We start from the raw sequence: 16,540 nt of genomic DNA on the forward strand, positions 1-16,540 counted from the left end.
CGGCCCATTTGGCTCTCTGAAACGATTTCTCTGCAGGCCTTTTCACACCTGACCAGGGCCGTGCAGAGAGGTTTAAAGGGGCGGGTGCTCAAAGTTAAAAAGGGGCACATTGAACCAGGCTGAATAACAACAACACACATTCATCAAGAATCTAATATGGGAAGGGCAGGGCTGTGTTGATCTGAGACTGTAGACATTAAAAAGTCCACAGGAGAGATGGTAGCTGATTAAACAAGTGTCATGAGATAATAACAAAATGCAAAGATTGGTGACAGCGCTTGGAACCATAAGGCAACGAAAAACTGTGAGAAATAATTTAGGCTCTGCCTGTGAATCACTCTTTGCTTCTCTTCTTCCTTCCATCCCATCATTTCATATATCACTCTCCACTTGCTGTCTATGTGAGAACAAGGCACAACTTGCTATTGCAATAAACTATAATCTAATTATCCACACCTAACAACTCTTGCACTTAATCTATAATAAAATGATGACAGAAAAATGTTATAGCACTGCCTTTAGTAGCCTCATACAGCTCCTGCTGTTTCCTCCTCATGTCCTTACCAGCCATGTCTGGACAATGTTATGTCATGAGTAATATTTTTTTAAATCCAGCTAAATAAAACACACACATGCACACACAGTGACATTTTAGACCTTCTTCAGAATACTGTATATACTATGGGCATCTCGGTGCTGATCCAGAATCCTTACATTATTATTTATTACTAGAGCTACAATAATAAAGCAATGAGGAGGGGGAAGTAATAAATATGAAATAATGTCATTATGATGATTCCATTTGTTTCACTATCCACTCTGTGCAGGGGCAAAGCTTATTACATTTTTAAACTGTAGAGATACAATAATTTTACTGCTGTAAAATCCAAATTTTGTCTTATTTAAAATAGAAATCTAATATAATCTGCTTTTTTAAAAATATATTATAATTATAATAATGCATAATTATGTGGACATGCACATTAGATCGTTTTTTAGTGAAATATAATCCCTCCAGAAAGGCAGGAAAAGCCGGAAACTTACTTTAAAACTAAATTTGTTCCCTAAAACGGTGACAGAGCTACAGACCCATGACAGCCTTACACAGGTAGCCAGCAGCTGTGACCGGTGTTCCAGATCAACTGGCGTTTAGATCAACTGGCGTTGGTCGAACAGATGTGTGGCAGTCTTGCGTTTCAGTAGCTCCTACCGACAAACCAGCAAAAAAACGCCAAATGTGTCATCTGTGACACTTGTGAGGTTGTCTCAAACACACTCCGTCAGTCTTGATGCTGTTGAACAACAAAATGTTTAAAAATGTGGCGAGTTTACCTGGTGATATCCTCATGCGCGACGCGATCGCGAAAACAGCAAACAAGTAACACCACGCCGTTGTTGTTCACAGGACAGCAAGAGTAAACGATCGGGAGACTCTTGTCGTCGTTATCGTTCCCCTCGCACGGTTTATTTCTCCGAATTCAGCGTTTTTGCTTCACAACTAAAGCGAGCAGTTTACTTTGTGCACTAACATGGAGTCGGGTCAACCAGTCTGGCCAAGTGCCACAGCCTACAGCCAGATCAACCTGTGACACATCTGCACCACGTTTGAATTCGTGTCATGCACATTTGTACCTTTCAATTGTGTCTGTTTGTGCGTCATGCAAATAAACCTTTGAAATGAATGAAATGATATCATATATTTATTATCAGCCTACATTTGTACAAAATTCCAAATTATATACACAAAGTCATAGACATCACCACTCCAATTGGTCATCATGATTTTGATATTCTCTTTTTCCATAACAATGAAATACGCCTTGGACAAATATGACACATCAATATTTCATTAGTGTTGTCACATCACATCCTGTAAGCATCGTCTGTCTGTGTCTTTTCCCTGAAAATGAATATTTCCAGCCAATATAGGCAATTCATCAACATGGCTGGAGTTATATACAGTCTGTATAAGTGTGGTTAATCTAATGAACATTTGTAAGGAGACGGCAGTTACTGTGAATTCACAGCAGTTACACAGTGATTAGTAATAAACAGCCAGTGAGAGTGAGTGGATATGACTGTTCCCACCACTAACACATGACCATAGCCCACTACTAGATTAACTTGTGACACATCTGCACCTGCTGCTATGATCACATTGAGTAGAGGCTGAGTGGCTGCACTTACCCCTGGTACATCCAAATCTACCCACAAACATGTTGAAAGGTGCAATGCCAGCAATGTGGATTGTCAACACTAAAAACGATCGGTAAGCAAAGACAACAGGGATCAATTTTTTCTGTTTATTTAGCACCCACAACATTTGTAGTCGCCTTCTGCACAGGGGAAGTCCACACACACCGTGTGGTACCACTTTCCACAGAAGGTGCAATCTGCAAGATTGAATGAGATTGTCAGAGTCATTGTCTGACTGTTTATTACTAATCACTGTGTAACTGCTGTACATTCACAGTAACTGCCATCTCCTTATAAATGTTTATTAGATTGACCACACTTATGCAGACTGTATATCACAACCAACTCTAACATGTTTGTTTGCAGAGGGAAGACACAGGCAGACTACGCTAACGACATGTATGTTACAACACTGGTGAAATATTAGTGTGTTCACGACATTTTTCGTATGGGCAAAAGTATTGATATCAGGATGGTGATTCTTATGTGTATGTCATTTGGCATTTTGTACAAATGTAGGCTGATAATAAATACATGATATCATTTCATTCATTTCAAAGGTTTATTTGCATGACGCACAAACAGAGACAATTGAAAGGTACAAATGTGCATGACACGAATTCAAACGTGGTGCAGATGTGTCACAGGTTGATCTGGCTGTAGGCTGTGGCACTTGGCCAGAGGTGGCGCTGGTTGACCCGACTCCATGTTAGTGCACAAAGTAAACTGCACGCTGTAGTTGTGAAGCAAAAACGCTGAATTCGGAGAAATAAACCGTGCGAGGGGAACGATAACGACGACAAGAGTCTCCCGATCGTTTACTCTTGCTGTCCTGTGAACAACATCGGCGTGGTGTTACTTGTTTGCTGTTTTCGCGATCGCGTCGCGCACGAGGATATCACCAGATAAACTCGCCACATTTTTATACATTTTGTTGTTCAACAGCATCAAGACTGACGGAGTGTGTTTGAGACAACCTCACAAGTGTCACAGATGACACATTTGGCGTTTTTTTGCTGGTTTGTCGGTAGGAGCTACTGAAACGCAAGACTGCCACACATCTGTTCGACCAACGCCAGTTGATCTAAACGCCAGTAGATCTGGAACACCGGACTATGGCAAGCCGTTAGAGCCATAAATCGCCACTTTCCTAACCCGTTTGGTTAAGAAATGGCGTAAAAAACGCCGTTTAATTATTCAAAACGCCGAAAAAAGCGGCGTTCTGTTCCGACAAACGCCGCTTTTTCCGCCACTCGGATGGTGCCCTGAACGCACCATCCGAGTGACGTAAAAAGCGGCGTTCAAAGACAGACGGAAACGCCGTTTTTTACGCTACTCGGCACAAAACGCCGTTTTTATGCATCTTTGAACGGCGTTTTTTACGGCGTTCTCTGCCAGCTGTAACGGCGTTTAAAACGGCGTTTTATTGAAATTATGCAGGGCACTCCCCATGGTTCCCTCATCCAATTACTTTCAACTCATTTCACCCAATCAAAGAAGAGGAAGTGCAGACCACACTAATGCATCACCGATTCACCTTGCTGCTAAGCGATTGCCTATTCAGTACCAGTGCTTGTCACAGTATTCACTTGTATTATAATCCCACTATGCATTTTGATGTGTTTAAGGCATGATCGAGCAAACAAACGACAGAATACTTTTTCTGAAACCTTAACTGTGTTACCTGTTATGGCAGCTAACAGGTAATGAGCAGAGCTAGCTCTGCTCATTTCTGAGCTTCTTTCTTATTTTCCTCTTTACTTCTCTTAACCTTTAACTTATGTTTTAGCAATCAGATCCTGCCATCTTGCATTACCGCTTCGTGCTAGTTATGTTGACTTTTCTCTTCTTTTGTCTCCACTTTTTTCACCCGTGTTTGGACACTCGGAGCATGGCTCCTTTGTTTACATTAGGGATCAGCTGTTAGCGCTGCGCCCTGCAGCTGCGCTACCGGCAGACAGACCCTACATCCCCAGTGAGGGAAGAAACGGGGGTGATGTCTCCCGAGGACACCTCACACACCATCTCTCCTTCCTGTAATCACTTTAAATGTGAGATCGCTCCCTGTCCTCCCGTACTGGTGATGGTGAAGCCAAGGAGAGAAGGCCCAAGTAATAAACACCCGTTTCAAAGAACCGACCTGTGTCTGTGTTGTTGTGAATTCTGTCATGGAAATCAGTGCATTTCCTGAAAGAAATCTCTCCTTCCGGGTCATCCGTGGATCGAGTTTCCTTCGAGACGTGGGCAGCGATAAGCAGAGTTTTGTATAAGATTAATTATTCAAAGTAAGCTCAGGTATGCCGTTCAGCGGGTTAGTTACAGCGCCGGGAGTAGCCTGGGAGAACAAAATGATACAGAGACTGCTTTCCCAAAATCAACTCAAAGTTTATTCTTCTGTGCAGGGTTTTTATAGGCAGAAGGGTTCGTGTGTCAATAAGTTTCAAGTTACAAGTTACAACCATATAAGGAAGTTCCCCCTAGCTCTGAAAGGGGCCTTCTATAATCTCAACATACTTTTGACAGGTCCATTAAACACTAGACAGTTAGAATCCTTTAGTGATATAAGTTTGCACATGGTAGAATACTGCATGTAGTTATTTGCATTAGGAAATGTTTAACCATATATACCTAGAGGCACATAATCAATGGTGTGTGATCTTTAGCAGGCTGCAAACTTGATGTGCACTCGAGGAATGCACTGTCCCACTATACCACAGCAGGATCAACGCAGCTATGCCTGTTCCAGTTTAAGTGCCTTCTTTACATATAGATGAACTGTTGGATTTTCCAGACCAGCAGGCCAAAGGAAGTTGCCCGTGGGGTCGCAGCAAGAGGAGATGAAGTTCAAACAAAGGGCATTGCAGAAACAGGGTCCTTTGTATAATATCATCAAAAAAGGTATTCAGTACATGCTCCCAAAATACTAAAATATCTAACATTTCCTGTATCCTTTGGGGCAACAGACCTGAGTCACACTTTTAGAGAAGTACCTGGTGAGGTGGATTGAGAGGAATATCCATGATGCATGGCAGTTTGTTCACTCACTTCCTCTCCACCACAGCTTCCGAAGTGCAGCCAATCACAGAGCTTGCTCTCCTGATCCAAGAAGAACACATCAAAGTGCGCTGCACAAGCTTGCTCACAAAAAATAGCCTGCCCATACACTGCTTGTGTACAGCTTCTGTTTTGATCTTCCAGTTCAGCAAATGTATATATGTGGGTGTCCAGGTATTTGTGCTCCTCCACCACATCATATCAGTGGGTTCAGTATCTTATACTTTTGTCAAGATAATGCACACTGCAGCCGACAGTTATCAGAAAGAAGCCATTACCAAGTTACATGGATTCTTTTTTTTTTTTTATAACTTCATGTCATATAAACTAGTTATGTTATGTGCAACACTGTCATGTGCCACTCTGGTTTTATGTTTCAAATTCGTGTAAGACATCCACAGTACTCTGATGACATTGACAAGGACATCTCCAGTTTACATGGAAACTATTATTTCAGGTTCTTGAGATTACTTATTTACGTCACTTTTGAGAAAACGTACATACAGGTCTGATTCAAAACTGTATATCTATTTTTTTAATGCATGTTGAAAGGGCAAAAATATTCATGAGATACTGTTAACATTATTAAATTTGAAGGCTATTATACAGTGGTATTACTTTAAACTGAGTAAAACGGTATTTTGATAAAAGTTAAGGTCTCCGTTTGTTTCAGAAAGAGCATACTGTCATTTACTTGCTTTTATTATTTATTTATATGCCCTCCGCGGACCATCTCTGCACTGCGTGGGTGATTAGTGGCTCCCTGCACAGTAAGGGCTGCACACACAGGGACAAGACGCACTCGGTTACGATCGGATCTTCCCTGGGCAGGGGGAGGTGATGAACTGTATGCCACTTTTTCATTGGCATACATTAAGTACAATGTTTTATTGCCTACGGTGGGGCAGGTCACATACTGGGTGAAGGTGGGCAGTGTGGAGTCCAGCGAGACATGATTAAAGTCCCCTGATATTAGAAGAAGAGCTCTCGGAGATTGCGTTTGCAGTCTGCGGACCACAGAGAGTCACAGGCTACCTCCACGGATGCTAACCGCTAATAGCGCAATGTCTGTGTTGCAGAGTTGTTCTTTCACAGCGATGTGCCCAGAGATACCACAACCGTCTTTAACAAACACTGCCAGCCCCCCTCCTTTCCTCTCACCGCTGTCTCTCGTCTTGTCCGCCCGCAGCAGCTGGAAGCCGGGCAGCCTACTCACAGAGGGAGTACCGGGATACTGCCACTGTGACCGGGTTAGCGTCATTAGCTCCTCAATCATATCAGGGAGCGATCTCACATTTAAAGTGATTACAGGAAGGAGAGATGGTGTGTGAGGTGTCCTCGGGAGACATCACCCCCGTTTCTTCCCTCACTGGGGATGTAGGGTCTGTCTGCCGGTAGCGCAGCTGCAGGGCGCAGCGCTAACAGCTGATCCCTAATGTAAACAAAGGAGCCATGCGCCGAGTGTCCAAACACGGGTGAAAAAAGTGGAGACAAAAGAAGAGAAAAGTCAACATAACTAGCACGAAGCGGTAATGCAAGATGGCAGGATCTGATTGCTAAAACATAAGTTAAAGGTTAAGAGAAGTAAAGAGGAAAATAAGAAAGAAGCTCAGAAATGAGCAGAGCTAGCTCTGCTCATTACCTGTTAGCTGCCATAACAGGTAACACAGTTAAGGTTTCAGAAAAAGTATTCTGTCGTTTGTTTGCTCGATCATGCCTTAAACACATCAAAATGCATAGTGGCATTATAATACAAGTGAATACTGTGACAAGCACTGGTACTGAATAGGCAATCGCTTAGCAGTAAGGTGAATCGGTGATGCATTAGTGTGGTCTGCACTTCCTCTTCTTTGATTGGGTGAAATGAGTTGAAAGTAATTGGATGAGGGAACCATGGGGAGTGCCCTGCATAATTTCAATAAAACGCCGTTTTAAACGCCGTTACAGCTGGCAGAGAACGCCGTAAAAAACGCCGTTCAAAGATGCATAAAAACGGCGTTTTGTGCCGAGTAGCGTAAAAAACGGCGTTTCCGTCTGTCTTTGAACGCCGCTTTTTACGTCACTCGGATGGTGCGTTCAGGGCACCATCCGAGTGGCGGAAAAAGCGGCGTTTGTCGGAACAGAACGCCGCTTTTTTCGGCGTTTTGAATAATTAAACGGCGTTTTTTACGCCATTTCTTAACCAAACGGGTTAGGAAAGTGGCGATTTATGGCTCTAACGGCTTGCCATACCGGACCGCTAAAAATGCGCGTGCTCTTTGTGAGCTCGTTCCCGGCTCGTAACCAGCGCGTTCTGCCGTCAAGGGCGAACAGACAGGACTCCGCACGCCCACACACATAATAATAATAATAATAATAATTTTTTTAAAAGTTGCCTCAATAAAAGGGCACTTTGGGCACCCATCAGGAAAGGGGCGGGTGCTCAAGCCCCTCTAGCCCCTCTGCGGTGCGATTTTGTTCAAGAACTAACCCTATTGGTTTAAGGCTTCTCACAAAAAGAAATAAATAAAATAAAAAACAAACAAACATTCAATTCCTTCTTTTTTTTTTATCTTTTTTAATTTTTATTTTTGCAAGAGATGTCATGAGGCGTCCTCTGTCTTACGCGGAAACCACTCGCAGTTCCGGATTTGGGCGAGGAATTCAATTTCACAAAAGCTTTGGCTCTGATCTGTGACACGTTTGTTTAGGTTCAAACAAGAATCTGTAAAAGTGAAGTGGGCTGTTGCGATTCGTCAGAATGTGTCTGTGATTTTTTTTTTAATTTTAAAAATGCTTTCTTTAACAAATAACTCCCACGGGCAGCCGTCTGTCCGTCTACAGTTCAGCTTGTGCCAAAAAGTCACTTCCGAAGTGTTTTTATGTCTGTCTTTACTTCTGTTACTAAATAGACTGAACATGATTAACGAAAGGGTTTTATATAAAATTAAGAAACTACCTGTTTTACAAGTATATTTGTGGCTATGCGTTATTGTACCATACCACTTAAAGTCCCTCCCGGACAGATCGCTCTTAAAAGCACATTTTTTAATATCTAAAAAATGTGCTTTATTTAACATTTTTAATATCAAAAATAATTTTTACCCTTTGATAAAAAGAAAAAGCCACTTTACCATAAACTAACTGCAGCTTTTGCAACAGGAATATTCTTCTGGCTCGTTTTTTTGGCAAATACTACAGGTGGTCAGGGTTTCAATCACATTTTGCTGGGCTGTTGCTGTCTAAAGTTGAACTATTTTGTAGGAAGGATTTGTATGAAAATGAACGGTTTTTAGTATCATCCAAAGAGTGCGCATCTCCACAAGTTTGTGTGTTCTGTCTTTGCCTGATCTCTGTTCGTTTGTTTGCTTTAATGGAGTGAAACCCACACTCACCCGCAAACAGAAACCATCTCAGTAACCGGCAACGGTCACGGCCCACTCTAATGTGCCCCACTTCAGGGCGCACCGTCTCTTTCATCATCATCATCTTTCATCATTTCTTGTGTGTCTTTTTTTTTTTTTTTTTTTTTACTTTTACCAGCAAATGTTAAGCGGTAACCTCATCGAAAAGCTCACCTCTTTTAAATTGTTGCTTTTTTCCCCTTTTTTTTTTTAATTGTATCTCTGATAAAATCGTGATTGTGCCAAAACCCCTGGAGGCAAACTGTTGCCAAAGCCAGGTGTGTTTGACTTTATAAGACGGTTAAAGGCAACTTAACTCCAAGTAATAAAGCAGGATCTCAAAGCACTGCACTCAAACAACATAATATATTAAACATATAATAATATAAAACTAACTTTAAGTATGACGTATTTTTCTTATACTCTTTCTGACCACATGGCCCTTTAGAATAAAAGTCACAGAAACTTTCCAATAAAACACAAGCTGAACAACTCCAAACATTAATTAGATCAAGACGTAATTAACGAAAGAGAAAAATTAAGCTTACTGTTGATTCATACATTGAAGAAGAGAAAGAAGACTCTGCGCTCCACATCTGAAAGACTGAAAAGGCGCGTGAGCTGCTCAGGAGGCTGAACAGGCGGGAGGGGGGAGGAAACCACCCCGGTTCACCAACGATATTCTGCCCTCTCACGTCCCTCACTTTAATATAAGCAAACACGTTGGAGTGGAGCACAGCGCATAGATGCTGATAGATACCACAGTTGACTCTAGATTTGGATAAAATAAAACCGTCAAAGCAGCCAGTAGGCTTTTATTATGAAGGGCCAGAACCAGAAGCAAAGGCTTTTACATGCCATTTTTATGGAAATAAGAAGCATTCTTAGATTTTTTTTTCTAATCCAATTAAAGTTTGCCTAACAGGGGGAGAGAAAAATCAGACAGTGATAACACAACTAAACACAAAATACAGGTTATACATGAAGGCGCTTAATATTAACGGGAGGCGGAAAAATCCAAGCCTACACGGCACTGTGTGAAAAACATTGTTTGTTTTAATCTAATAACTGATTGGGCCACCCTTAACAGCAACAACTGCATTCAAGCACTTGTGATAACTGGCAAAGAGTCTTTTACAGCGCTGTGTAGGAATTTTGGACCACTCATCTTTGCAGATCAGATTCAGTCACATTGGAGGGTTTTCAAGATTCCAGTCAGAGCTTGATTGACTAGGCCACTTGATAACAAACACCTTCAGTTAGAAACTCCATGCTGTGTTTGCGCTATCTTTGTCTGATATTTAAATTTGCTTGATGAGATGATGTGAAGAACATGCAAAGAAAAGAAAAGAGCAAATCAGGAAGGGGACAGCGATTTTATGCAGTGGATCACAGAGATGGGATCGTATTTTGTACTGGCTTTTTGATACATAAGGACATTAAAATGGCAGGTACAACTGCACTGAGGAGCCACAAAGGTTTGCATTACAAAATTCATAAACATAATGAACCTCAAATTAGTCCAAAAATCACAGGAGGACAACATGAAAGCCTCACAAAATTTAAATTACAGACAGAAAGAGATGAATTACTATATGAAGGATGTTACAGTCTATCCAACAGGTGAACATAATGCATCATTTCGAGATATGAGGCAGAAAGAAGCCACTCAAAATTTCAGAAAGGTGAAAAAATACATTTAACATACGTTGACCCTTTGTTAGCACTTGAAACCAGGGGCGATTTTAGCCCATTTTTGGGGGTGCTGAAGCACTTGGTTGAGACGTAACATTTTAACAACAAAAGTATATTTACTTATATTTACCCCCCCCCCAAAAAAAAGAAGAATGGTTTGTTCCAGCTCTCCAGCACCCTTGCTGCCAGAGAGATGGTGGCTGAGACGCAGCGGAGCGGAGGTGTAAGTGCCTGGCTTAAAACAAGACATATTAACTGCATTTAACCTTCAGTTACTTTTTATATAGTTAGGTAGGCGTCAGGCCATGTTTCTTTTTAACTGAAAAACATTACACCAGGTAACCTGCAGTGTTGAAAACTTTTCCGACAATATTTGCTACCCTACAATCCGTCCTACTCTGTAGTAAAATCAGCGACATTTGACCGTCCTGTTGCTCCCATTGAAATATATACAGCCTATTTAAAATCTAAAACTTTAAATTGTCCGTAGCCTACTGTTGTTACCACTGTCCTGTTGGAAATGGATACTAACTAGCTGACTGACTGAATGCCCATTAACCTGATAACTCCTATTGTGTGTGTGTGTGTGTGTGTGTGTGTGTGTGTGTGTGTGTGTGTGTGTACACAGAGACAGCCAGGTTCATAATGGATATAAGGAAGTTTTTGGTTTTTTTTTTAAGAAAAGGAGCCACATTCAGGTAAAAGTGTAAAATCAAATGATCCATCAATCAAGAATAATGTTGGATCAGTGTTTCAATGTTTATATCTTTTATTAGATGTTCATGTGGTTTGGTTATTTGCCTTTTGGTTGAAAGTACACTGAGAGAGGACTTTTTGTTAGTGATCTTAATAGAATTTTTTTCATATTAATGTAATTTTTCATCTAATTGAATCTACTTGTGTATGATTGTCAGTCCAAAGAGGGGAGGTGTAAAGGTCCCGTTTTGTTTATTGATCTAAGCCTGAACAGCTACGCGTACTGTCCAGTAGAGCAGCGGTCCCCAACCCCCGGGCCTCGGACCGGTACCGGTCCGTGAGTCGTTTGGTACCGGGCCGCGAGAGTTGAGGCTCAGGTGTGAAATGTATGGTTTTCAAGGTTTTTATCGGTTTTCAGCGTTATTTTGTTATCGTTTTTATCGTTAACTCGGTTTTCCTTGGTCTTTTCATGTGTGTTATGAGTAAATCTTCTTTTTTTCGGTACCGGTACTCGTTTTATTTTTGTTGTATTTATCCGCGACACCTTAAAGGCCGGTCCGTGAAAATATTGTCGGCCATAAACCGGTCCGTGGCGCAATAAAGGTTGGGGACCACTGCAGTAGAGGGCTCTGTTGCTTAGTTAGCGGCAAGCTGCACTTCCAGCTCAGACCGGTTTTGTGGCGCACATGTCCCAGTAGGCAGCTCTCAATGAAGCGCAAAGCAGCGTGATACCGGACTCTAGCGAAATTAACAATTTGCAGCCCTTGGAATGCGGAGCGAGGTACATGTTTTAAGTTGTATTTGTTTGCTTAATTGATATTTTGTTGTATTTTCTGCTTTATTTGAGTTCATATTTGTAATAAGCGTCTAAGAAAATGTATTTTGTGTTTCTGTTTAGTTTTCACGGTGCATTGGCGCACCTCAGCACTGTTAGATTCTGAATGAATCTCAAAGTAAAAATTACTGCACCCGTCGAGGCTCTCTCTATTTCTTCCTTGGTCCGAGGGACTGCTACAGGAGGAGAAAGTACAAGGTCAGAAAGATCCAGGTAAGAAAACAGACAGGGAACAGTGACAGGCAAAACAGAAACTGTTAAACTGACAAAGAGAAAAAACTGATTTCACACAATCTGGAAGTTGTGTCCTCCCTATATTAAAGCTGCTACACAGAATCTGCAAAACAAACTGGGTTGAAACATTTTTGACCCTCTTTAACAACATTCCAACAAAACATTATCATTGATTGCGGAGATTAAAATTAATGATATATTTTTATGTGGTTCAGCCACAACTCTACTGAAACCTCAGCCAGTAATAGGTCGGCCAACTTTTGGACCGTCCAGTTGTCTGTATGACTGCCGCTGTACGTACATCACATTTGCACACTATCAGAAAGTGCCAAATGGTGCCCTGGTGGAGTGAGGAGCTGTAAAGAGAAGCAGATGCTCTGTTTATATTCTAAAAATGTTTTAAGCTTGTTTCAAAGATTCTGTACTGCAGCTTTAAATGTTTTTCAAAAGCACACATACACTTATCAGTGTTTCTCAAAGTTTTTACAGTGTGTACCACCTGATAAAAATGTCAAGCTCTCCTAAGTACCACTATGAAAGCATGAAAGTCATAAACCTTTAAACACAAAATTATTATTATTAAATTAGTAAAATTAGTATCTGCAGTAAAGATTTTTTCATACACTGAATACATTGTACCACAGGCAAAGTTGCCTCCATCTTAATAGTTTTTTATTAATATTTTGTAATAATTTATTCTGTTTTGGGAGTGTTTTTTATGTATCTGTATTATACTGTTTACTTTTTGCATTTCACCCCCATGTCATACTGTGTATGGTTGTGTGTGTGTGACAAATAAAATTTGAATTTGAATTTTTACTCACTATTGGTGTCATTCATTGTCCCCCCCACCCCCAGTAATTACGGTTAGGAGAGAGAGATAGATAGATAGATATATATATATATATATATATATATATATATATATATATAGATATATATATATATATATATATATAGATATATATATATATATATATATATATATATATATATATAGATATATATATATATAGATATATATATATATATATATATATATATAGATATATATATATATATATATATATAGATATATATATATATATATATATATAGATATATATATATATATATATATATATATATAGATATATATAGATATATATAGATAGATATATATAGATATATATATATAGATATATATAGATATATATATATATATATATATAGATATATATATATAGATATATATAGATATATATAGATAGATATATATATAGATAGATATAGATAGATATATATATAGATATATATAGATATATATATAGATATATATATAGATATATATATAGATATATATAGATATATATATAGATATATATAGATATATATATAGATATATATAGATATATATATAGATATATATAGATATATATAGATATATAGATATTATTTTTTTTATTCCAATACATTCTTCTTTTGCAGAATTTAAATAACCTTTATCAGATTTGATGGTTTTGTTCCAGACTTTTCAAAAAAGTGTTCTGGTTTTCTTTCATGAATGTGGGGATTCAATTGTGTTAAAATGTACAAAACAGTGATGTCATGTTTTGTGACGAGGATCCAGGCAGAGAGACTTGATGAATTTAAGAATCTTATGATTTAATAAAGAAATTTGCAGACTTGCACAGAGATGGTAAAATTTTGATGACTGATAACAGAGACGAAGACAACAGATGACAAGGACAGGGAGGAACAGGTGTTTAAATGCACCAAGGAGACAGTCATAGTGAACTCAGGACAACTGGAGACATTTAAGGATGCAGGGACTGAAAGAGACAGGGAAGAAGTCTCATCGTGACATGTAAAGTTTATCTTGCTTGGCTGGGCAGCTCTCTGGGTGCTCAGCACCCCCAAAGCTCTGATCCTAGAATCGCCCCTGCTTGAAACTAATTTTATCAACGGAAGATTCTTATTTTTGAAGGCTGTAAATATTAAACTTTGTGAGACAGTGAATACCAGCTGGTAACAGTAAAGTACAAATGTACTGTTCACCAGCCGTAGATAAACATCATTACTACTAACGATGGCAGTCGCTTCCAGAGCGTTAAGGATGGATCAGCTCCCCAACTGCTCCACGTTTCATCCTACTTTGACTTCAGGAACTTTATGCAGTACGTATCCCACACCTCCCCAGTGCACCAAAGAAAGAAAGAAAGAGGGCAAACACGTGATTGATCTCTCCTTAAACATAGGACGACACATCATCTCATGGTTTTTTTTTTTGTTGTTGTTTTTTATTCTTACTAAAGAGATGAACAAAAGCATAAGGAAACACAAAACACTGAGTCCTCAGACTCAGGACCATGACAGTACCCCCCCCCCCCCCCCCTCAAGGGCTGGCACCCGACAGCCCAACAGAAACACAAAAACGGACCAAAACCAAAAAAAAACCCCACGAACCAAAAAACAGAAAACGACCCGACCAGGGCGGGCGGTGGGGGTCCAGGACGGAGGGACACAGTCCGAAAAGGCCCAGACGGACAAGGTCAGGGGGCCGACCCGGAGGCCAAAACAGTTCAGTTCCGGGGGCCGACCGTGTGAAAGGCAGCGGCAGTGGGGCAGGTCCGGAGGCCGGCCACGTGGAAGGTAGTGGCGGCGTTCAGGAGGGCGTTCAGGAGGGCGTCCACGGTGGCGGAGATGCCCAACAAGCGGCCTGGCAGATGACCGACGATGTGGAGGTGGTAGTAGGGGACCTGAAGGCTGCGTGGCCCCTGCAGCCCCAGGCGAAGCGGAGGCTGGACCAGACGAGGCGGAGGCGGAGGCGGAGGCTGGACCAGACGAAGCTGATGAGGACGCTGAAGCAGAAGCTGGACCAGGCGAGGATGATGAGGATGCTGGAGCCGGACCAGGCGATGCTGATGAAGATGCTGGAGCCGGACCAGGCGATGCTGATGAGTATGCTGGAGCCGGACCAGGCGACGAGGATGAAGACACGGAGGCTGGATGTTACAGGAAAAATGTTTCTATGTTTCTTTACCTTCTTTTAAATGTTCTATGATGCCTTTTGTCTGCCCTTTGCCTATGGTTAGATTAGTTTAGAATTATCTTTTTAGACTTTCCCAGCAAACACATCTTGTTTCTGGGACATATTGTTTTAGATTGTTTTATCTTCCCTAGCTCTCTGCTGACGAGACTAGCACCATATATGGAGTTGTTTTATTTTATCTGTTTATTATTTGTTATCCTGTTCTCACTGTCTCTGTGCTCTGTGCCTATAAAAATTACCAAGCCACTGTGCATGGTGTGAGTTGTCCTTAGCAGCTCACCCGTGTACACGTTTGATAAAGAAAGTAACTTTGTCTCATTGTGTCTTTATTTCTCCTGGGTCTTTTACAGAGTTTTCCCCCAACATTTCTTGGTCCTTCGGAGCCGGAGCACCTCCATCGTGTCCCATCTCCGTGACCAGTCCACGTTGTTCGTCTGTCGACAGCCCACACACTAGGTGTGTGGTCAAAGACCAAGGGCGTTAAATTCGAGTCTTGGCCAACGTTCTTAGAAAGCGACCCACGGTGGTGGGGCCCGATCGAGGTGGACCAGACCCGGCGACACTGACCAGGTAGATACAGACACACTGACACAATCTTGCGTAAAAACGTATTTTAAATTCAGGGAATTTAAAATAGCGAAAGTAGCTCGTCGCGACTGGAAGCTCCCCACTTCTGTGGGTTTAAAGTAGCTCGTCGGCTGGTAGCTTGGAGCTCGTCGACTGGAAGCTCCCCACTCTTGTGGGTTAGGTTTGGAGCTCTGAGTAGCTCCCCCAGCTGGGTCAAGGGAATAAGTAGCTCGTCTACAGAAAGACTGGCAGCTCCCCTTTATTATAAGGGTTCCGATCGCGCGAATAAGTGTGAATGTGAATGTATGTGTGTATTGTTGTAACTAACGGAGCAAGCTGACTTTTCACGGTCCAATAAGAGACTGAGCCGCTCCTACTGTGTTTTTCTTTCACTGCTGTTCCCTGAAGTGCTGGTGGTTTGGGAGAACGGTCGAGTTCCGCCTCGTAAAGTTCACACCGCTTTTGGAAATAGTCCGAAAGTAGAAGGGCGTGTGAACAACCACTCTCATTCCTCATACCAGCGAAGGTGGATAGCAGCTGTATTGCCAGTGTACAAATAAATAAATAAATAAATAAATAAATAAATAAAAATAAATAAATAAATAAATAAATACATAAGTAAGATACACTAAATAATAAAAAAATTGGAAAAATGGGGAATAAAACCTCTAAACCTGTTGCCAATAATGGGCAGTATACACAAAAATTCATTAATGACGAACAGTGGATAGAAAATAAATATCCAGGTGCAGGAAAAATCAGCGCAAGGAGATGGCGTAATCCTAAAAAGACGTCATGTCCGGGGTGGGAGGGTACGTGCAGCCCCGCAGCTTTAACACAGCTCAAAGA

The 16,540-nt window shown here is 41.0% G+C and overlaps 2 long non-coding RNA genes across 2 annotated transcripts; one reads left to right on the forward strand and one right to left on the reverse strand.

Moving 5' to 3' along the window:
• The first annotated feature begins 3,333 nt into the window (after positions 1-3,333).
• LOC113024417 (uncharacterized) lies at positions 3,334-4,331 on the forward strand. Its single transcript, XR_013905382.1, has 2 exons — positions 3,334-3,899; positions 4,110-4,331. It is a non-coding gene; the product is annotated as an uncharacterized LOC113024417 (long non-coding RNA).
• A 229-nt stretch (positions 4,332-4,560) lies between these two features.
• LOC145424334 (uncharacterized) lies at positions 4,561-6,987 on the reverse strand. Its single transcript, XR_013905378.1, has 2 exons — positions 6,893-6,987; positions 4,561-6,682 (listed from the first exon to the last, which is right to left on the reverse strand). It is a non-coding gene; the product is annotated as an uncharacterized LOC145424334 (long non-coding RNA).
• Between the last annotated feature and the right edge of the window lie 9,553 nt (positions 6,988-16,540).

The sequence above is a fragment of the Astatotilapia calliptera genome, chromosome 23, assembly GCF_964374335.1.
Source record: "Astatotilapia calliptera chromosome 23, fAstCal68.1, whole genome shotgun sequence".
In the NCBI taxonomy this organism is placed as follows: Eukaryota; Metazoa; Chordata; class Actinopteri; order Cichliformes; family Cichlidae; genus Astatotilapia; species Astatotilapia calliptera.